This window comes from Pezoporus wallicus, unplaced genomic scaffold (genome assembly GCF_028554395.1).
Source record: "Pezoporus wallicus isolate ANWC-B61680 ecotype Strahan unplaced genomic scaffold, APGP_CSIRO_Pwel_v1 contig_14058, whole genome shotgun sequence".
In the NCBI taxonomy this organism is placed as follows: domain Eukaryota; kingdom Metazoa; phylum Chordata; class Aves; order Psittaciformes; family Psittacidae; genus Pezoporus; species Pezoporus wallicus.
Genome location: NW_026641683.1, coordinates 1 through 6,899, shown reverse-complemented (window position 1 = coordinate 6,899; position 6,899 = coordinate 1). Strand labels below are relative to the sequence as shown.

Below are 6,899 nucleotides of genomic sequence, written 5' to 3'. Positions count from 1 at the left end.
GAGCTAATGGGGGGCTACTGGGCGCTCTTAGGGGGCTACTGGGGACTACGGGGAGGTCCTTGGTTCTACCAGATTTTACTGGGAAGTACTGGGGGCTACTGGGAGGTACTGGTGGCTACTGGGAGCTAATGGGGGGCTACTGGGCGCTCTTAGGGGGCTACTGGGGACTACGGGGGGGTCCTTGGTGCTACCAGGGGTCTACTGGGAGCTACTGGGAGGTACTGGGGGGCTCCTGGGTCTACCTGCTGGGTGTTACTGGGAGCCAATGGGAGCCAATGGGCGGTACCGAGGGGTTGCTGGGAGCCAATGGGAGCTCCCGGGGCGGTACCGAGGGGCTGGCGGGGGGGGGGTTGGCTCTGTCGGTGCCGGTGCCCGGTGCCCGGTGCCCGGAGCGGGACGCGGCGCTCGCCATGGCGGGGCTGGGGAGCCCCGAGGCCGGCAGCGACCCCGGGCCCGCCACGCGTGTGGAGCTCACGGTGTCCTGCAGGTACCGGGGGGGGGAGCGAACAGCCGGGGGTGGGAGGGGGGGGGGGGGGGGCGGGGGCAGTGGGGTGCGGGGGGGGGGGGTGGGAGCAATGGGGGGCAATGGGGAGAGTGGGAGCATGGGAAGCACGGGGGGGCACCGGGAGCACTGGGGTGCAATGGGGGCACTGGGAAGCACGGGGGGGCACTGGGAGCAATGGTGTGCAATGGGGAGAGTGGGAGGTACTGGGGTGCAACGGGGGCACTGGGAAGCACTGGGAAGCAATGGGGAGAGTGGGAGGTACTGGGAGCACTGGGGTGCAATGGGGGCACTGGGAAGCAGCTGAGAGCACTGGGGTGCAATGGGGAGAGTGGGAGGTACTGGGAGCAATGGGGGGCAATGGGGGCACTGGGAAGAACGGGAGGGCACTGGGAGCAATGGTGTGCAATGGGGAGAGTGGGAGGTACTGGGAGCACTGGGGTGCAACGGGGGCACTGGGAAGCACGGGGGTACTGGGAGCACTGGGGTGCAATGGGGAGAGTGGGAGGTACTGGGAGCACTGGGGTGCAACGGGGGCACTGGGAAGCACGGGAGGGCACTGGGAGCAATGGTGTGCAATGGGGAGAGTGGGAGGTATTGGGGTGCAACGGGGGCACTGGGAAGCACGGGGGTACTGGGAGCACTGGGGTGCAATGGGGAGAGTGGGAGGTACTGGGAGCACTGGGGTGCAATGGGGGCACTGGGAAGCACGGGGGGTACTGGGAGCAGTGGGGTGCAATGGGGGCACTGGGAAGCACGGGGAACGGGAGGGCACTGGGAGCAATGGTGTGCAATGGGGAGAGTGGGAGGTACTGGGAGCACTGGGGTGCAACGGGGGCACTGGGAAGCACGGGGGGTACTGGGAGCACTGGGGTGCAATGGGGAGAGTGGGAGGTACTGGGAGCACTGGGGCGCAATGGGGGCACTGGGAAGCACGGAGGGGCACTGGGAGCAATGGTGTGCAATGGGGAGAGTGGGAGGTACTGGGGTGCAACGGGGGCACTGGGAAGCACGGGGGTACTGGGAGCACTGGGATGCAATGTAGGGAGTGGGAGCACGACGAAGCACAAGGGGGCACTGGGAGCACTGGGGTGCAATGGGGGGGTACTGGGGTGCAGTGGGGGGCACTGGGAGCAGTGGGGAGCAATGGGGGGCACTGGGAAGCACGGAGGGGCACTGGGAGCACTGGGGTGCAATGGGGGGTACTGGGGTGCAATGGGGGGCACTGGGAGCAGTGGGGTGTAATGGGGGTACTGGGAAGCACGGAGGGGGGGAGCACTGGAGTGCAGTGGGGGCACTGGGGTGCAGTGGGGGGCAGTGGGGGCACTGGGAAGCACGGGGGGACACTGGGAGCACTGGTGTGCAATGAGGGGCATTGGGAGTACTGGCAAGCACTGGGGTTCAGTGGGGGGAGTGAGGGGTACTGGGGACACTGGGGTGCAATGGGGGGCACTGGGAAGCACAGGGGGACCTGGGTCCTGTGAGCACTCAGAGGTGGTGGCACTGGGGAGAGTGGAGAACACTGGGGGATGCACTGGGGCAAATGGGGGACTCTGGGGGGGCACTGGGGGCAGTGGGGAGCTGGGAGAGGGTGTGGGAGCTGTGGGAAGCACTGGGGAAAGCAATGGGAGGAATGGGGGGCACTGGGAAGGAGGAGGGAGGCACTGGGGGGGGGGAACTGGGGACAGGGGGTGCCACGAGGGGGCACCCCAGGGGCCGGGTTATGGGGGTCCCCTCCGGCCATGCTGGGTGCTCCCAACTGCTCCGGGTGCCCCCCCCCCCCCCAGCAGCTCCTGTGGCTGCTCCCATCCCTTCCCAGTGGGAGCAGAGAGAATCCTGGGGGTTGGGTGCTGCAGGGGGGGGAACAAGGAGCAGGGACCCCCCAACTGCACCCCCGGCACATGGTGTGCACCCAACACGTGTCACCGTGGCTGTGACACCCGGACACGTGTCACCATGGATGTGCACCTGACACGTGTCACCGTGGATGTGACACCCCGACACGTGTCACCGTGGATGTGACACCCTGAAACGTGTCACCATGGATGTGCACCTGACACGTGTCACCATGGATGTGACACCCTGACACGTGTCACCGTGGATGTGACACCCTGAAACGTGTCGCCATGGATGTGACACCCTGACATGTGTCACCATGGATGTGACACCCTGACACGTGTCACCGTGGATGTGCACCTGACACGTGTCACCGTGGATGTGACACCCCGACACGTGTCACCGTGGATGTGCACCTGACACGTGTCACCGTGGATGTGACACCCTGAAACGTGTCACCATGGATGTGCACCTGACACGTGTCACCATGGATGTGACACCCTGACACGTGTCACCGTGGATGTGACACCCTGAAACGTGTCGCCATGGATGTGACACCCTGACACGTGTCACCGTGGATGTGACACCCTGAAACGTGTCGCCATGGATGTGACACCCTGACATGTGTCACCATGGATGTGACACCCTGACACGTGTCACCGTGGATGTGCACCCAACACGTGTCACCGTGGATGTGACACCCTGAAACGTGTCGCCATGGATGTGCACCTGACACGTGTCACCATGGATATGCACCCCGACACGTGTCACCATGAATGTGACACCCTGACACGTGTCACTGTGGTTGTGACACCCTGACATGTGTCACCATGAATGTGACACCCTGACACGTGTCGCCATGGATGTGCACCTGACACGTGTCACCGTGGTTGTGACACCCTGACACGTGTCACCATGAATGTGACACCCTGACACGTGTCGCCATGGATGTGCACCTGACACGTGTCACCATGGATGTGCACCCCGACACGTGTCACTATAGCTGTGACACCCTGACACGTGTCACCATGGATGTGACACCCCGACACATGTCACCATGGATGTGCACCTGACACGTGTCACCATGGATGTGACACCCTGACACGTGTCACTGTGGTTGTGACACCCGGACACGTGTCACCATGGATGTGCACCTGACACGTGTCACCATGAATGTGCACCCTGACACGTGTCACCATGGATGTGACACCCCGACACGTGTCACCATGAATGTGCACCCTGACACGTGTCACCATGGATGTGACACCCCGACACGTGTCACCATGGATGTGCACCTGACATGTGTCACTGTGGTTGTGACACCTGGACACGTGTCACCATGGATGTGACACCCCGACACGTGTCACTGTGGTTGTGACACCCTGACATGTGTCACCATGGATGTACACTTGACACGTGTCACCATGGATGTGACACTCCTGACATGGGATGCATTCAGCTGGGACCCACCCGACACAGGGCATGGACCCAATACAAAACAGTGCTCCAGCTCACACCCCGCTCACACCCAGCTCACACCCAGCTCACACCCAGCTCACACCCCCGCTCACACCCAGCTCACACCCAGCTCACACCCAGCTCACACCCAGCTCACACCCAGCACACCCAGCTCACACTCAGCTCACACCCAGCACACCCAGCTCACACCCAGCTCACACCCAGCTCACACCCAGCACACCCAGCTCACACCCAGCTCACACCCAGCTCACACCCCGCTCACACCCAGCACACCCAGCTCACACCCCCGCTCACACCCAGCTCACACCCAGCTCACACCCAGCTCACACCCCGCTCACACACTTCTGAATCCGAGATGATATTGAGCTAACGGAGTTCACACCCCGCTCACACCCAGCTCACACCCAGCTCACACCCAGCTCACACTCAGCTCACACCCCGCTCACACCCAGCTAACACCCAGCTCACACCCCGCTCACACCCAGCTCACACTCAGCTCACACCCAGCTCACAGCCAGCTCACACTCAGCTCACACCCAGCTCACAGCCAGCTCACACCCCGCTCACACCCAGCTCACACCCAGCTCACACCCAGCTCACACCCCGCTCACACCCAGCTCACACCCAGCTCACACCCAGCTCACACCCCGCTCACACTCAGCTCACACCCCGCTCACACCCAGCTCACACCCAGCTCACACCCAGCTCACACCCCGCTCACACCCAGCTCACACCCAGCACACCCAGCTCACACCCCGCTCACACTCAGCTCACACCCCGCTCACACCCAGCTCACACCCCGCTCACACCCAGCTCACACACAGCTCACACCCAGCTCACACCAGCTCACACCCAGCTCACACCCAGCTCACACCCAGCTCACACCCCGCTCACACCCAGCTCACACCCCGCTCACACCCAGCTCACACTCAGCTCACACCCAGCTCACACTCAGCTCACACCCAGCTCACACTCAGCTCACACCCCGCTCACACCCAGCTCACACCCCGCTCACACCCAGCTCACACTCAGCTCACACCCAGTTCACACCCAGCTCACACTCAGCTCACACCCAGCTCACACTCAGCTCACACCCAGCTCACACCCAGCTCACACTCAGCTCACACCCAGCTCACACTCAGCTCACACCCAGCTCACAGCCAGCTCACACCCAGCTCACAGCCAGCTCACACCCAGTTCACACCCAGCTCACACCCCGCTCACACCCCGCTCACACCCCGCTCACACCCCGCTCACACCCAGCTCACACCCAGCTCACACCCAGTTCACACCCAGCTCACACTCAGCTCACACCCCGCTCACACCCAGCTCACACCCAGCTCACACCCAGCTCACACCCCGCTCACACCCAGCTCACACCCAGCACACCCAGCTCACACCCCGCTCACACCCCGCTCACACCCCGCTCACACCCCGCTCACACCCAGCTCACACCCAGCTCACACCCAGCTCACATCCCGCTCACACCCAGCTCACACCCAGCACACCCAGCTCACACCCAGCTCACACCCAGCTCACACCCCGCTCACACCCAGCTCACACCCAGCTCACACCCCGCTCACACCCAGCTCACACTCAGCTCACACCCAGCTCACAGCCAGCTCACACCCCGCTCACACCCAGCTCACACCCCGCTCACACCCAGCTCACACTCAGCTCACACCCCCGCTCACACTCAGCTCACACCCAGCTCACACCCCGCTCACACCCAGCTCACACTCAGCTCACACCCAGTTCACAGCCAGCTCACACCCAGCTCACACCCAGCTCACACCCCGCTCACACCCAGCTCACACCCCGCTCACACCCAGCTCACACCCAGTTCACACCCAGCTCACACTCAGCTCACACCCAGCTCACACTCAGCTCACACCCAGCTCACAGCCAGCTCACACCCAGTTCACACCCAGCTCACACTCAGCTCACACCCAGCTCACACTCAGCTCACACCCAGCTCACAGCCAGCTCACACCCCGCTCACACCCAGCTCACACCCCGCTCACACCCCGCTCACACCCCGCTCACACCCAGCTCACACCCAGCTCACACCCCGCTCACACCCAGCTCACACCCCGCTCACACCCCGCTCACACCCCGCTCACACCCAGCTCACACCCCGCTCACACCCCGCTCACACCCAGCTCACACCCAGCACACCCCGCTCACACCCAGCTCACACCCCGCTCACACCCAGCTCACACCCAGCTCACACCCCGCTCACACCCCGCTCACACCCAGCTCACACCAGCTCACACCCCGCTCACACCCAGCTCACACCCAGCTCACACCCAGCTCACACCCAGCTTACACCCCGCTCACACCCAGCTCACACCCAGCTCACACCCCGCTCACACCCAGCTCACACCCAGCTCACACCCAGCTCACACCCCGCTCACACCCAGCTCACACCCAGCTCACACCCCGCTCACACCCAGCTCACACCCCGCTCACACCCAGCTCACACCCCGCTCACACCCAGCTCACACCCAGTTCACAGCCGCGCTCTCCCTGTGCCATCCCCACAGGCAGCTCCTGGACAAGGACACCTTCTCCAAGTCGGACCCACGTGAGTGCTGGGGGGGTCGGGGGTGTTGGGGGTCACGGTGCCCCCCCCCTCCCCGACCCTCTGCTCGCTCCCCCCAGTCTGTGTCCTGTACATCCAACGCCCCGGCAGCCGGCAGTGGCTGGAGGTGAGTGTCCGGAGGGAGGGAGGAAGGGATGGATGATGGATGGATGGATGGATGATGGATGATGGATGGATGGATGGATGGATGGATGGATGGATGGATGGATGATGGATGGATGGATGGATGGATGGATGGATGATGGATGGATGGATGGATGATGGATGGATGGATGGATGATGGATGGATGATGGATGATGGATGGATGGATGATGGATGATGGATGGATGATGGATGATGGATGGATGGATGATGGATGGATGGATGGATGGATGGATGGATGATGGATGGATGATGGATGATGGATGGATGGATGATGGATGATGGATGGATGGATGGATGATGGATGGATGGATGATGGATGGATGGATGGATAC

At 63.1% G+C, this 6,899-nt stretch overlaps 1 long non-coding RNA gene across 1 annotated transcript; it reads left to right on the top strand.

Annotated features, from left to right (window-relative positions):
- Window positions 1-372: 372 nt before the first annotated feature.
- Window positions 373-6,528, top strand: LOC130607598 (uncharacterized). Its single transcript, XR_008974288.1, has 3 exons — window positions 373-487; window positions 6,364-6,404; window positions 6,482-6,528. It is a non-coding gene; the product is annotated as an uncharacterized LOC130607598 (long non-coding RNA).
- Window positions 6,529-6,899: the final 371 nt, after the last annotated feature.